This window comes from Schistocerca americana, chromosome 1, assembly GCF_021461395.2.
Source record: "Schistocerca americana isolate TAMUIC-IGC-003095 chromosome 1, iqSchAmer2.1, whole genome shotgun sequence".
NCBI lineage: Eukaryota > Metazoa > Arthropoda > Insecta > Orthoptera > Acrididae > Schistocerca > Schistocerca americana.
The window spans coordinates 464763057-464778764 of NC_060119.1; the positions used below are offsets into that span (position 1 = coordinate 464763057).

At 42.8% G+C, this 15708-nt stretch overlaps 1 protein-coding gene and 1 non-coding gene across 3 annotated transcripts in view; both read right to left on the bottom strand.

Moving 5' to 3' along the window:
* Positions 1-15708, bottom strand: part of LOC124603448 (transmembrane protein 65) — a 524529-nt gene that overhangs the window by 167963 nt on the left and 340858 nt on the right. The window lies entirely within an intron of this gene.
* Positions 640-746, bottom strand: LOC124554858. Its single transcript, XR_006968477.1, has one exon. It is a non-coding gene; the product is annotated as a U6 spliceosomal RNA (small nuclear RNA).

A 15708-nucleotide genomic window follows, 5' to 3' on the forward strand; every position in this document is an offset into this window, starting at 1 on the left:
TGGGCACTACCGTTTCGCACGCAACAGTCCTTTCTTTCTGAGCTTATGCTTTATTACGTTCGTAGTGGATCTGCTTAATGTGCCTGAAGCTTCAAATCTGACTCTGTAAGAGAATTTCTCGGAAAATGTAGATGTCCGGATCCGACTCCAAATTCTGCACCCTGTTCTAAGTTGTACCAAAAGATCAATACAAGGCAGAGTTTAAGAAGAGGAAATAAATTGCATTTTACAATTTAATTGCGAATCGCTCTTTGTATCTATTAGACGTCAATAACTTTTGACTTCCTGAATAGCAAGTTTCATTACTTAACTTGCAATATTATGGTGTAGCAAGAGATACTGCAAGCTGGAATGAGATTTTCACTCTGTAGCGGAGTGTGTGCTGGTATGAAACTTCCTGACAGATTATAACTGTGTGGCCAGACCGAGACTCGAACTCGGGACCATTGCCTTACGCGGGCAAGTGCTCTACCATCTTTATATATATATATATATATATATATATATCTCAATTTGTTCGTTTTCGTTCGTTGCATCTGCTCTTGACGGTCGTCGCAAGACACCGATTTCAGTTCGTCGTTTATCCATTAACTCATTTTTTTTTTTTTTTTTTATTGCAGAGGGCAGCTAACCCTCTGACCGAACACGCTGAGTTACCGTGCCGGCTGTGTCATCCTTGCGCAGGGGCCATGCTAATCTTCTCTGTATCGTTCCAATTTTAGTATATGAACCGCCGAAGCGAGTTCGGGGACATAGCTTAGCCACAGCCCACAGTTTTAATCTGCCAGGAAGTTTCATACCAGTGCACACTCCGCTGCAGAGTGAAAAATCTCATTCTGAAACATCCCCCAGGCTGTGGCTAAGCCATGTCTCCGAAATATCCTTTCTTCCAGGAGTGCTAGTTCTGCAAGGTTGGCAGAAGAGCTTGTGTGAAGTTTGGAAGGTAGGAGATGAGGTACTAGCAGAATTGAAGCTGTGAGGACGGGTAGCGAGTCGTGCTTTGCTAGCTCAGATGGTAGAGCCCTTGCCCGCGAAAGGCAATGTTCTCGAGTTCGAGTCTCAGTCCGGCACACAGTTTTAATCTGCCAGGAAGTTTCACACTGCAAGCTGTTTATCTTCATACCTCTCTAGTACGTAATAAAGGATACCAGTAGGAAAAACCCATGTGTTAAGGTGTTAGTCGTCATCTGGTTAGGATACCGTTATGCCAAAGCGCCATCTTACAACTCTAATATTCTCTTGTCTCTACTAGTGACCTATCGTCATTAAAATTACTGGATGATGCAGAATGGTGTTATAAATAGCTAATTGAAGAAAGTTTAAAAAATAGTTCCTAATGAAACTTTAATTGACATTAATAAATAGTTTGGAGCCAATCAGTAAATACGTTACTCTGAAAAGGTTGGATATATGGCTGTACAAACATATACACGAGACAGAAGAGATTTCCCGTATACTTCTGGCAACCATAAATATGTTATAAGGAATTAACTATTCATTGTAATGTAATTATACCTACATTTTCTTTTATGCTACAGCTTTGATGAGCAGTGTGCAAGCGTACTGAAGCTCCAACAGTACTTTTCATGGATGTGGTTGAGGCGTTCATATTTTATTTTATTCGAGCCTCAAGCTACCTATGTTACCTAAATCTATACATGTTTTGAATCAAGATAAATTAATAAATACAGCACTCAATGCATATCGAAGGTTTTTCTCCCCAAGTATTATCTTGTCTATGCCTTAGGGCAGAATAATGTTTAATTGGCTGTAATGTGTATAGAGTTTCATATGCTGCTGTATGATGGCTCTTTGTAATACATTTTAACTGGACTTTCGTTTTATGTTACAGCTCTGATGAGCAGATCGTATCTGTAGCGAAGCTCCAGCAGAATCTTGCACGGCCGCAATTTACGTGCCCTTATGTGATGGCTGTTTTAATTATTTTGTCGACGCTTCTATTTACTTACCATGAACTTTATCTGTAGCTCATATAAACAATTGGTATGGACACAAATACGCTTAATATATTCTGTTTGACAGTAGCCTCTCCATTCCATCACGCAACTGTAAAACTGGGTGTCTATTGCTGTTCATGAAGTAGGATGTATTATCGTATTGCGCTTGTCCTGGTTGAAGCCTGGATTCATAATTAGCTATTGCCTTTTAATTCGTATTGACTCTTTTTCGTAATGTCGTGAAATATTTTTGATGTTTGTCCCAGAATGCAAAGAAAGCCCTCGTGTCCCAGGCTCGTAGTGGTAGGATGTTCGTTTTGTGAATGTGCTTGTGCGTACTGTGTTTTAGGGTTTATTCTGCACACTGGTTTCAGTTCAATTATAGTTTAAACTGAGAAATGTTATTTTCAGACCTGTTTTGTAATATATGTATTAATGATAGGAAGTACAGCTTCCCTTTTCTTTACAATACAGCATATATGCTAGTGCTCTGGTAGCGTACTTTATTGACACCCACAGAAATGATTTTGTGCATTCGTTAATTACATAAATGGCTAATGCACAAGCCATGAGTAGGCCTCCCGCTGTGCGGAAGCGACACGTAACGTGCCACACCGCAGGCAAGCCAGTCGTCGCTGCACGGCAGTCCTAGAGTCTCTTCACAGAATGTGCATGTCTCTCGTCTATTTATACATACACGACAAAACTTGTCTCGCTCGCTATTTTGACTGCATCATTTTCACATATGCCGAGTCAATAATGATTAGCGAACAACTGTGTTCACTCAAGTATATGACTGCTCCGTGAATGCTTGAAATGATTTCTGATGCCTTATTTTGTAATTTCGGTGTACTTTGTACGATAAGTTTGTGTTTTGTACGTCTGAAGATGATCATTATGGACCGAAACCATTCAGATAATATTTAAAATAAATTGTGATCCGTAACTGGAATAAAAAGTATAAACACGAATTTCTTAAAATCTAATATAAACTGAAGTGTTAGGAACGCTTTTCTAGAAGAATTTGCCTGCTGTGTCTCCTTGTACGGAAGTGAAACGTGTCCGATAAGTAGTTCAGACAGGAAGAGAAGAGAAACTTTTCAACTGTGGCAAGAAGTAATTTTAGCTCAATTTGATTAAAAGAAGGAAAAGGATGTTATTACGCATCCTGAAACGTCAAGGTTTCGTCGGTTTAATAACGTAGGTAAGTGTGTGGGCGGGAAGAGCGTTGTACAAACAGAGTGTGTCCAAGTTATGAATGCAGCAAACATGTTCAAATGTATGTAAATTGCAGTAGTCATTCGGAGATTCATGTGCTGGTCATTGGATTGAAGACCACAACAACAAGCGGAAATAAATGTTTAATAAATGGATTAATTTGTAAAAGTAGGTAACTTGTAGGCAAGGCAACCACAGCTATGAGTAGTCATCCTGAGTATTAATAAACCGCTTAAGCTGTGTGTAGTCCTTTATTACTGAATCATTGTCGGCTTATTGGCACTAGAGGCCACATCTTCAGGTGAGCGGAAAAGCTCGGAATCTTTTTTCTCAACATTAGGAGAAGCCGACCCATCCACTACATAGGAATCCGGCTGTTTTAGTCTATGACATACCGCACCATACGCCAGTAGTTTTATATATATTGACAATGCGGTCGCAAAAACAGAAAAATTTTATTGAATGTAAACGCAGTCAAGTTCCATACAAAATTTATGTTATGAATTTTTGTTTTCTGCCATTACCACATCCACGAGGTCAGCCGCAGATCGAAGGTTCAATTAATTAATTAATTTATCATTATTCTTCCAAAATACAGTCCGAACCAATAGCTCAAAATATACTACATACGGAATATTTATTTACCGTGCGTATCTGTGTCTGTGTGTGTGTGTGTGTGTGTGTGTGTGTGTGTGTGTGTGTGAGTGTGTGTTGACATAATTTTACACAAAAGAAGACCAAAGATTGGATACTTGTGTGGTGTATCTCTCATAAGGTATTGCATGGTGCAGGTGGTTGGTGATGAGAAACGCTGAAGGAAGTGGCTGTTAGTCTGCTCAACGCCACACTGGCAAAGAACTGAGTCCACAGAGAAACCCCAAGTCCGCAGATTGGTCTTGCAGCTCGTTGTGTTTTGATCGTAATCTATTGAGAGACCTCCATATTGACCAGTTCTCCGAATGTCCAGGCGGAAGTTCTTCCTTTGGAGCCATCCATTCTCCCAAATATCGACATTTCTCCCGCTATCGCGAGATCCTTGCCGCATGTGGATTCTCGATGAGAGCCTCAGTAGTTGTCTAGAAGCTCTTTCTTGATTTCAGCCTAGGATGTGCGGGCTGCTGACCATATAGTGGATTGGCTTCCTTCGTTGTGGCCTTACATACGGAATAAGTAACGTGCTTTATGAGGATAGGAAAGGTGGTCTATGGTAATAGGGTAGCTGGCGATCACAGTCTTTAGTATCTGCCTCCCCCCCCCCCCCCAAATGTAACTTACAGCAACACATTTTTTAAATATGCTGCCGATGCCTAGGATTTAAATAATAATAAAAATAAAATCATAATAATTGTTTTTATCAGTGGCTGGTACTGTGATTTCGCTTTTTTTGGGGGGGGGGGGGAAGAATCATGACCTCCCCCACCAAAAAAAACCCTTTCTCCCCTTCGGATCCGCTCCTGTACGAGCTTCTAGTCACTACGCATCTACGAAACGAATTAATTTGTTCTATGCTGTCCACTCGACATACATGTATTCGACAGTCCGACAAGGTCACTTTGAAAATGGCACGCCATTTTTCCTTGCCCATTCTTGTCTAATCATAGGTTGTGGTCTGTCTCTATTGACCTCGCCGTTCATGACCCATTAAGCCCCGGTCATCCTTCCTTCCTTTTGCTTTTCGATACTGCGAGCTTTAAACAACTCGCTCTTCAGCGGCTCGTCTAGAAAGCTCTCATGTCTCGCACATCCTAAAAAAGTATGCTGTGTATCACTCAGCGAAGAAGCAAACTGCCGCCGGCAGCTAATTACTGCCTGGTGCAGACTGCGCAACTCGCTCGCGGCACTTTGGCGCTGCACAAAGAATGCCTCAGTCCGCCAACTCTGCCGGCGGCCGGCACGGCGTGAGGAATGCGCTCGTTGTCTCGAGGGAACAGCCAGAGGCTGATTTTCTTCTCTGCGGCATTCCATTAACTGCTACGCCCCAATGCCCTTCCTCTCTGCACACTAGAAGTCCAAGTTTTAGCTACATTATCCGACCGAGCCGCATCAGTGCCTCTTGCCACTACAATAAGCTGACTGCTCGCTTTCAGCCAGTGCTCGTATAGTCGAACAGCATCGTTTCACTGGGTTCTTTAAAACCACTGACATCACCAGAAGCTTTTCAAACACTTTGTTATCATTTCATCAGTTAGTTATTTACGCAGTGTTAATTTTCGATGCTTCGTTTAGTTAACTGAATTTTTAGTGAATGAAGTGGTCCAGTGCTTGAGACATTTCAGAAGTACTGATAAGGACGCAGTTCTAAATAACCGTTAGAGCAGTTTAGAATCACTAGCAGTAACCGTGTTTTCGGACTGAATTACAGGAATTTAGGTCCACCTATCATGAAAACAACGGTTACTTACAAATGTCCACACATGTTTCAGAAACTTTGTGCCGCCATCAATGAGTATTTTCATTCAGATCTCATTTTTTACACTCCAGGGCCCCGTAGGATCCTCTCTATAATGCTGTATATCGGTAGCTTATCATCTACAAAGTTATTTTCGAAATATCCGTCCTTATTTGGATGCTCCTCTAATGTAAAAATACACACGAAAACACCACAGTACAGGTTTTTAAGAAACTCCACTCGTACCTTACACTCTTTCACTTCACAAAACATGATGTTTATATTACTGCTGCGTATCTAGCCCTTGTTGACTATTTTTAAATCCGAGACTGTTTTAGTTCTGTAGTGGTTGTGAACATCAAAGTGGACTACACACACAGAGGCAGCACAAACACTGTGGCCGGCCGAAGTGGCCGTGCGGTTAAAGGCGCTGAAGTCTGGAACCGCAAGACCGCTACGGTCGCTGGTTCGAATCCTGCCTCGGGCATGGATGTTTGTGATGTCCTTAGGTTAGTTAGGTTTAACTAGTTCTAAGTTCTAGGGGACTAATGAGCTCAGCAGTTGAGTCCCATAGTGCTCAGAGCCATTTGAACCATTTAGCCAAACACTGTGTTTCCTTAAGTGAACAAATGTAACGTGTGAGTGAAGCTCCTCAAAAATATGCATCGTAAGTCTGTTTCCACAACAGAGGAGGGACGCAGATAAGTACGGGCTCTAATAAATAACTTTGCAGGTGACGAGCTACCGATATACAGTAGAGAGGGTTCTATAGATCCCAGGAACGCAGGAAATAAGAGCAGAATAAAAGTAGCCTGTGATGATATCACAAAAGTGCTGAGGCGGATCTGAATTCCCATTACAAAATTCTGAGTGATTTACAATTTCTGGTGCATCTTTAAACCAATTCTAGTGATTTGCTTTACAACTTGTTCCTACTTGTTTTCCTTGTGAACCTTAACTTCTACATCTACATCTGTACTCCGCAAACCACCGTATGGTGCGTGGCGGAGAGTACATTGCACCACTAGTAGTCTTCTCTTCCCTGCTCCAGTCTCAAATAAAGCGAGGGGAAAACGAACATCTATACGCCTCCCAACGAGCCCTAATCTCTCTAATCTTATCTTCGTGGTCCTTACGTGGCGGCAGTAAAATCATTCTGCAGTCAATTTGATACACTACTGGCCATTAAAATTGCTACACCACGAAGATGACGTGCTACAGACGCGAAATTTAAACGACAGGAAGAAGATGCTGTGATATGCAAACTATTAGCTTTTCAGAGCATTCACACAAGGTTGGCGCCGGTGGCGACACCTACAACGTGCTGACACGAAGAAAGTTTCCAACCGATTTCTCATACGCAAACAGCAGTTGACCGGCGTTGCCTGGTGAAACGTTGTTGTGATGCCTCGTGTAAGGAGAAGAAATGCGTACCATCACGTTTCCGACTTTGATAAAGGTCGGATTGTAGCCTATCGCGATTGCGGTTTATCGTATCGCGACATTGCTGCTCGCGTTGGTCGAGATTCAATGACTGTTAGCAGAATATGGAATCGATGAGTTCAGGAGGGTAATACGGAACGCCGTGCTGGATCCCAACGGCCTCGTATGACTAGCAGTTGAGATGACAGGCATCTTATTCGCGTGGCTGTAACGGATCGAGCAGCCACGCCTCGATCCCTGAGTCATCAGTTGGGGACGTTTGCCAACAACAACCAACTGCACGAACAGTTCGACGACGTTTGCAGCAGCATGGACTATCAGTTCGGAGACCATGGCTGCGGTTACCCTTGACGCTGCATCTCAGACAGGAGCGCCTGCGATGGTGTACTCAACGACGAACCTGGGTGCAAGAATGGCAAAACGTCATTTTTTCGGATGAATCCAGGTTATGTTTACAGCATCATGATGGTCGCATCCGTGTTTGGCGACATCGCGGTGAACACACATTGGAAGCGTGTATTCAAATGGTTCAAATGGCTCTGAGCACAATGGGACTTAACTGCTGAGGTCATCAGTTCCCTAGAACTTAGAACTACATAAACCTAACTAACCTAAGGACGTCACACACATCCATGCCAGAGGCAGGATTCGAACATGCGACCGTGGCGGTCGCGTGGTTCCAGACTGTAGCACCTAGAACCGCTCGGCCACCCCGGCCGGCGGAAGCGTGTATTCGTCATCGCCATACTGGCGTATCACCCGGCGTGATGGTATGGGGTGCCATTGGTTACACGTCTCGGTCACCTCTTGTTCGCATTGACGGCACTTTGAACAGTGGACGTTACATTTCAGATGTTTTACAACCCGTGGCTCTACCCTTCATTCGATCCCTGCGAAATCCTACATTTCAGCAGGATAATACACGACCGCATGTTGCAGGTCCAGTACGGGCCTATCTGGATACAGAAAATGTTCGACTGCTGCCCTGACTAGCACATTCTCCAGATCTCTCACCACATGAAAACGTCTAGTCAGTGGTGGCCGAGCAACTGGCTCGTCACAATAAGCCAGTCACTACACTTGATGAACTGTGGTATCGTGTTGAAGCTGCATGGGCAGCTGTACCTGTACACGCCATCCAAGCGCCGGAACCGTGCGACTGCTGCGGTGGTAGGTTCGAATCCCGCCTCGAGCATGGATGTGTGTGATGTCCTTAGGTTAGTTAGGTTTAAGTAGTTCTAAGTTCTAGGGGACTGATGACCACAACAGTTGAGTCCCATTGTGCTCAGAGCCATTTGAACCATTTTGAGCCATCCAAGCTCTGCTTGACTCAATGCCCAGGGGTATCAACATCGTTATTACGGCCAGGGGTGGTTGTTCTGGGTACTGATTTCTCAGGATCGATGCAACCAAATTGCGTGAAAATATAATCACATGTCAGTTTTAGTATAATATATTTGTGCAATGAATACCCGTCTATCATCTGCATTTCTTCTTGGTGTAGCAATTTTAATGGTCAGTAGCGTAAATTATCTCAATACTGTTCCTCAAAAAGACCCATTTGAGTTCCCGAAGCATCTCCGTAGTGCTTGCGCGTTCTTCGAACCTGCCGCTAACAAATCTAGCAGCCCGCCTCTGAACTGCTTCGGTATCTTCCTTTAATCCGACCTGGTGGAGATCCCAACACTCAAGCAATTCTGAAGAATGGGTCGCACTAGCGTCCTATACGCGGCCTCCTTTACAGATGAAGCACTCTTTCCCAGATTTCTCCCAATAAATCGAAGTCGATCATTTGCCTTCCGTACAGGGCCCCTAAACAGACCAACAGGGAAAAAAATAACTAAACCACTTCCAGAAGTTTAGGCTGAAAACTCACTAAGAAGTACGTAATTCAGGATGTTTGGTTGATGAACTATCATTAACAAGTTCCAAAACGAGATTTCAATTTCAGAAAAGTTGAAGGCGCTGAAAACATACAGTTCTAAAATCAAATAAAGAAAAAAAAATTCATTCTTGTCCTCTCTTGTATTTAATAACATATTATAGATGTCGCAAAATTGCTTATCATAGTCACTGGGAAATCGTGTTACTAGTACAGGGCACTGGTGAATGGAAAACCGTCAACATTCCCAACACTTAATTTCAATTTAAACGGCGAAAAAATCAAAAGTCAGTTGTCAGCTCTTCGATTTGTCATCACATGAGGAGTGGTAATACTAGGTTTCGTTGTTTCTGAATGGACATCTAATTTGGTCTACCTAGTCTGAGAGTATACCATTCCCGAAAATTTTGAGACGGTCACCAAATCCCTCATCAGATGACTAAGGTTAATATTTATCCATGATAAGTGGGGGAATGCAGTTGGCGGACAGACATGCACTTCTTTAGATGGCCAAGAAATCATCATCGTAATCATCACTATTCCCATCACAAAACCGTTCCATGCCTGTTTTTCCTTTTGGCTAGTGTGCGAGAGGTACCTTTGACAAATGATCTATTTATCAAATACCCAGGTCTTCTGTAGCTTTTTTTAGATTAACTCAAAATGTGTAGCCAAAGGTTTTTCTTAGTATTTGCAGGGAGGGAGGAGGATTTGAGAGCAGTCTGTCTATTTCTTAGGAGCAGTTGTTCGGTATTACTTCGCAATATCGTTTGTGTTCGTCGCCGATAACGTACTCACCGTTTCCCTTGTCGACACTGGACAAATTATCACCGTATGCTCGGAGTATTTCCGTAGTTTCGAGTGCAAGATGTATTTGAATGATTCTAGGACTGATGAGTCTGAACCTGGTGGTCGAAACATTCGGTAGCTATCCTCCATAGGAGTTCGCAGTTTGATTCATTTTGCATTTCTATAGGCCTGGTGTTTCTGCTTGGTACTAAAAACACTCCACAACCTGAGGACTCTGATCTGTCTACGTGTGGTTGTTGATTTCTCTATTCTCAACTTCAATTCTCAGTCATCTCTCAATTCCTAACATAATTTTTGGGTGACTGCAAGTTCTGAGACTGCTGCGAATACTTCCGCAGTTACCAACTAATATGTGAAAATTTTCATTCTCAGAATTTGCTATATATTCTGTTGGTCATTCTGTTAATCTAAAAAAAATGCCATGTGCGTTCGACAAGTACCCTACCACTCGACCGTGCATAGTGTCCACCAGTCCAATCCAGAACGCCTCCATAATACAGTGTAGCACAGTTCGAGGAATCAACAACAAAGATCGTCAAAAAACCGACGAGCAACTTTCCAGTCGGCTGGTCAGTCTCCGAATCGACACTACAGATCGCCAACTGTGCTGTAAACCAGGAGTGAGACTGGAGGTCTTCGCTACTTCCACCAGTGTTCGGAAAGAACAAAATGGTTCAAATGGCTCTGAGCGCTATGGGACTTAACTTCTGAGGTCATCAGGCCCCTAGAACGTAGAATTACTTAAGGCTAACTAACCTAAGGACATCACACACATCCATGCCCGAGGCAGGATTCGAACCTGCTACCGTAGCGGTCGCGAGGTTCCAGACTGTAGCGCCTAGAACCTCTCGGCCACTCCGGCCGGCCGGAAAGCACAGATAACGGTCTTAGATCCCAGGAGAAAAGTGCTGTTTACTTCGAAATACAGTCTGTACCTCACGCATCACATAACCAGAAAAAATTAGTGGCCACATATTTTGATCAAGTCCTTTTCCCCTCCGTGAACTTTCAGACGTTGCAAAATGTTTCCAGAAAGTAACAGAGAGATAGATACCAAGCCAATCCCTTCATAATCTTTTTTACACAATCGTTGTGAGGCTCATACCACTGTTCTGCTTGAATACATATATTATTGGATTCTGGCTGCAACCTTTCCTGCTCCATTTTTGGTCTTCTCGTCTTATAATGAGTCTATTGTCTGGTACGTTAATTTGGTTGTAAAGAAGACGTATGCAAGTGAATTTGTTGTTTTCTTTTGAGATGCCATGATTTTAATTTATTTCTTAATTTTTAGTGTTTCGATTAACGTACTGCTTCACACACATGGACGAAACATAACCTTCTGACCACGTCGCACGCAGTTGCAAGAAACTGCTTGTGCTTGGAAATGATGATGATGATGATGATGATGATGATGATGATGATGATGATGGTGATGATGATGATGATGATGATGATGAGACGAAACTCGTAGTGAATAGTATAATAAAAACATATTCTAGTGCAGAATTTTTTTAATTGTTCATCACTGCTTAATAATTTACTGCGAACGGTGTACGTGCCACACAGTCGTCATTTCATCCATTGCTGTATGCATCACGACACTGATATTGACCTGTCACTTGAAACAGAACAAAACCTTTTTACACCTATTCCTCCACAGGGTAGTTACTAATGTACTCAGGCCCGTATTTACTCCTGGGCTATACAGACGCCGTGCATTGCATCAGATTCCTAGGAGAAGCACCACTTTGTTTACTCAAGGCTGAAGAAGACGTAAGAGTGGAAAGATAAGATAATTCATACTTATACCCTCTCCAACACTGCTGTGAAATTACGTGATGGCAATCTTGTGCAAAGTGGCCAATTAATGATTAACGGAGAATTGGCGACCCGTGCTGTAACTTTAAAAAGTTACGCAATTACGAAGCCACCATAAGCGGTCGTCTTAGGAAGCTGGAACCTTGCTGTCTTTGCGATTCTACGGCATCTTGTTTCACTGCCTCCTTTTTGACCAGTAGTGTTTCAAGGAATCCCATTTTAGTTTACGAAGCATGTCGGTAATACTCGCACGTTTATCGAACATACCGTCAACAAGTATAGAACCGACCATTAACGAGTACAGCAGCTCACTTCTAAATTGCTTCGATGTCTTCCTTTAATCCCACCTGGCTGGGATATAAAATATTTCATCAGTACTCAAGAATGGGTGGTACTAGTGATACGTACGTTGTTTCGTTTACAGATGGACCACACATTCCTAATATTTTTCCAATAGGCCAAAGTCGACCATTCGTTTTCATTACTACCGTCCTTAAGTGGTCACCTCATTTCATATCGCTTTGCAACTATACGCCTAGATATTTAATCGACGTGACTGTATCAAGCAGCACACATTAAGCAGCACGCTACTAATGCTGTATTCAAATATTGCAGGATTGTTTTTCCTTCTCATCTGCATTAACTTGTATTTTTCTAGATTGAGAGCAAGCTATCAATCGTCACTCCAGGTAGAACTTTGTCTAAGCCATCGTGTATCCTCATAGTCACTAAATAATGACGCCTTCCCATTTACGTGTATAGGGAATAAGAGCGATCTTATCACACTTCCCTGGGGCAGTCCTGACGATACTCTTGTGTGTGATGAACACTCGACGTCAAAAATTGGGTTATATTACTTGACAACGAGCACTTACGTATCAGGGAACCTATTCCGTATGCTTCTGTCATCGTTAAGTCTGCTGTGGGCTTCACGCGTCAAACGCTTTCCACAAATCTGCCTGTAGGCTTTCATCCATGGCTAGCAGGATATCACGTTAGAAAATGGAAATCCACTAAAGAATGGAAGACTACTCTCAAGTTCTAAAATTTTCACATGGATATTGTTGCAAATAAGCGTTTTCCAAGTTTATTTTAGTAAATGAGCGGACTATCATATCAGATGAAGATCCAAACTAATAAAGAGGCCTCAAAGAATTACATAGGATTGTACGGACACACAGCTCTGAATGTGTAAAGCTAAAATCAGACTAACATTTTATGAGATATTCACTACTATTTTACAAGCTAAACCTCAGAACCAGAACCACACAAAAATTTAACCGGTTCTACTTTCTGGTCAACTGGGTATAGCTCAGTATGGGAACAGATATTAGCTGCAAAACCAAAAATCTGGATCTACATCCATACTTTGCAGACCACTATGAAGCGCATGGCAGAGGGCACCTCCCGTAGCACGACGTATTAAGGGTTCTTGTTATTACATTCGCTTATGGAACGCGGGAAGAATAACTGTTAAATGCCTCTGTTCGATAGATATTCTAATCTTGTCTTCGTGGTTCCTATAGGAGCTATACATTTAGGGCTGTGTTATAGTCCTTGATACCTCACTTAGTTGCAGCACTTGTAACTTTGTAAGTTCATCTTTGGCGATATAGTTGGCGTCTTTCTTGAAGCATCTGCCTGTTCCGGTTTTTCATCATTTCCATGATGCTCTTGGGCCAGATAGACAAGTCACATTTCGTGTTGCCACTCTGGGTCAAAAGTACCAGTCACATACGTACTATCCTCCTTAGTAAACTTTCAGCATTCCCTCTTAGTCCTACACGGTGTGGGTCCCGCACTTGAGTAATTCTCTAGGACCAATTGAGAAACCCAGCGTTACCTGTTTATTTATTTTTGTTGTTGTGGCCGTACTTCGTAGGCGTGGAATTTATTTCGACTTATAAAGCTTCTTTGTGGACAACGTTTGAAGTAGTATGGCTGATGACATGAAGGAAGAGCTTGTTTGCTTCAATATCACGGGAGAGTGCTACAAAGAGCTGGCCGTTCTAACATCAGCTGACATTAAGGTTCACGCCCTCAACGTATAACGTCTGGCGTTGTGCATTGTTTACCATAATGCCATAACATAAACTCACGGGTAATCTTACACTCCAAAATAAAACGGTAAACTGTTAGGAACACGCGAGATTCAGGGTACGAAAAATCAGATATGCCACTTCCCGCCAAAATTTCAGCTTCTATGATGTTACGTTGGAGAGAAGTAGCTTTACCCCTCCGTGAGCGAAAGGTTCTGAGGAGACAGATAATGCATAACACTCTCGAACAGAGGTACGTCGTGCCTCCCATTCAGAAGAAGTTTCCAAAGACCGAGTTAAAGCCTGATGTTCTCGAGCCGCAGCAAGTCTTGTCTCGCGATCTTCACTGGATAGTGCTCAGAGTCATTTGAACCATTTTGGAAAGTTTGCAGCAGCATGGACTATCACCTCGGAGACGATGGCTGCGGTTACCCTTGACGTTGCATCACAGACAGGAGCGCCTGCGATAGTGTATTCAACGACGAACCTGGGTGCACGAATGGCAAAACGTCATTTTTTCGAATGAATCCAGGTTCTGTTTACAGCTTCATGATGGTCGCATCCGTGTTTGGTGACATCGCGGTGAGCGCACATTGGAAGCGTGTATTCGTCATCGCCATACTGGCGAATCACCCGGCGTGATGGTATGGGGTGCCACTGGTTACATGTCTCGGTCACTTCTTGTTCGCGTTGACGGCGCTTTAAACAGTGGACGTTAGATTTCAGATGTGTTACGACCCCTTCATTCGATCCCTGCGAAACCCTACATTTTAGCAGGATAATGCACGACCGCATGTTGCAGGTCCTGTACGGGCCTTTCTGGATACAGAAAATGTTCGACTGCTGCCCTGGCCAGCACATTCTCCAGATGTCTCACCAATTGAAAACTTCTGGTCAATGGTGGCCGAGCAACTGGCTCGTCACAATACGCCAGTCACTACTCTTGATGAACTATGGTATCGTGTTGAAGCTGCATGGGCAGCTGTACCTCTACACGCCATCCAAACTCTGTTTGACTCAATGCCCAGGCGTATCAAGGCCGTTATTACAGCCAGAGGTGGCTGTTCTGGGTACTGATTTCTCAGGATCTAAGCACCCAAATTGCGTGAAAATGTAATCACCTGTCAGTTCTAGTATAATATATTTGTCCACTGAATACCCGTTTATCATCTACATTTTTTCTTGGTGTAGCAATTTTAATGGCCAGTAGTGTAACAAACATATCCTGAGTCTACTGAACTAAAAGAAGAACATAATGTTATGTATAAATAAAATTATTTAGGATAATGTACAAAAAAGTACACTAAATTTTAACTGTGTAATTAAGAAATTGTATTTCCGAAAGCAGTGGCTGAAATGCAATTACTGTAGTTCAGTAGACTCAGAACATACGGTTTAATGTCCTGTAAAAGATTCATTTCAATGGCTATAGTGGTTCCTGAAATACAGGGAAGCCAAGTCACTAAATTTAACATTATCAGGCTAGGGCGTTCCAACTCCCCTTAATATGGTTAAGTATGACCTCACTGTTTCCACCGCCGGGCAGAAGTGATACACCAGTTACTTATTTCACCCCTCTTCCGCAAAAAGAAGCTGAAGATAATGTTTCTAAATCTGGACGGTAGATACTTCTACACCTAAAAACGGCTGTCCGCTGAGCAAAGTCTGAGGAACCTAAATGCGACTTTGAATCTAAAGTAACTGTTTTAAAGAAATTCATCGAGCTACAGTATTTTTTAGCACAGTCTTTACTTTATACGCACATATGGAACTGAAATTCGGCTACTCTTTGCCGTAAACATGCAAAATTTTGTTGCAGGAGGACGAATGCGCTGTGCTGCAGCGAGGAATGAAGAGCGTGATTGATTATCGATCGAACGGGGCCTTCGCTGTAGGCGGCAAGGGCTGAGATTGCTATGTAGAAATATAGAACAGTCCTTCCGCCAGCAAACTTCATTCAGTCAGTGTTCCCTGGGTTGTCAGAATTCTTGTTCGTTCCCGCCAGTGATGGAAAATAAAGACACCCTTTCAACCCTCCGCATACACCGCAACTGTAGGCCTACCATTAGCTCTCTCTCTCTCTCTCTCTCTCTCTCTCTCTCTCCAGCGTATAACGTTTCATCGTGCATAAAACTGCGCATATATTAG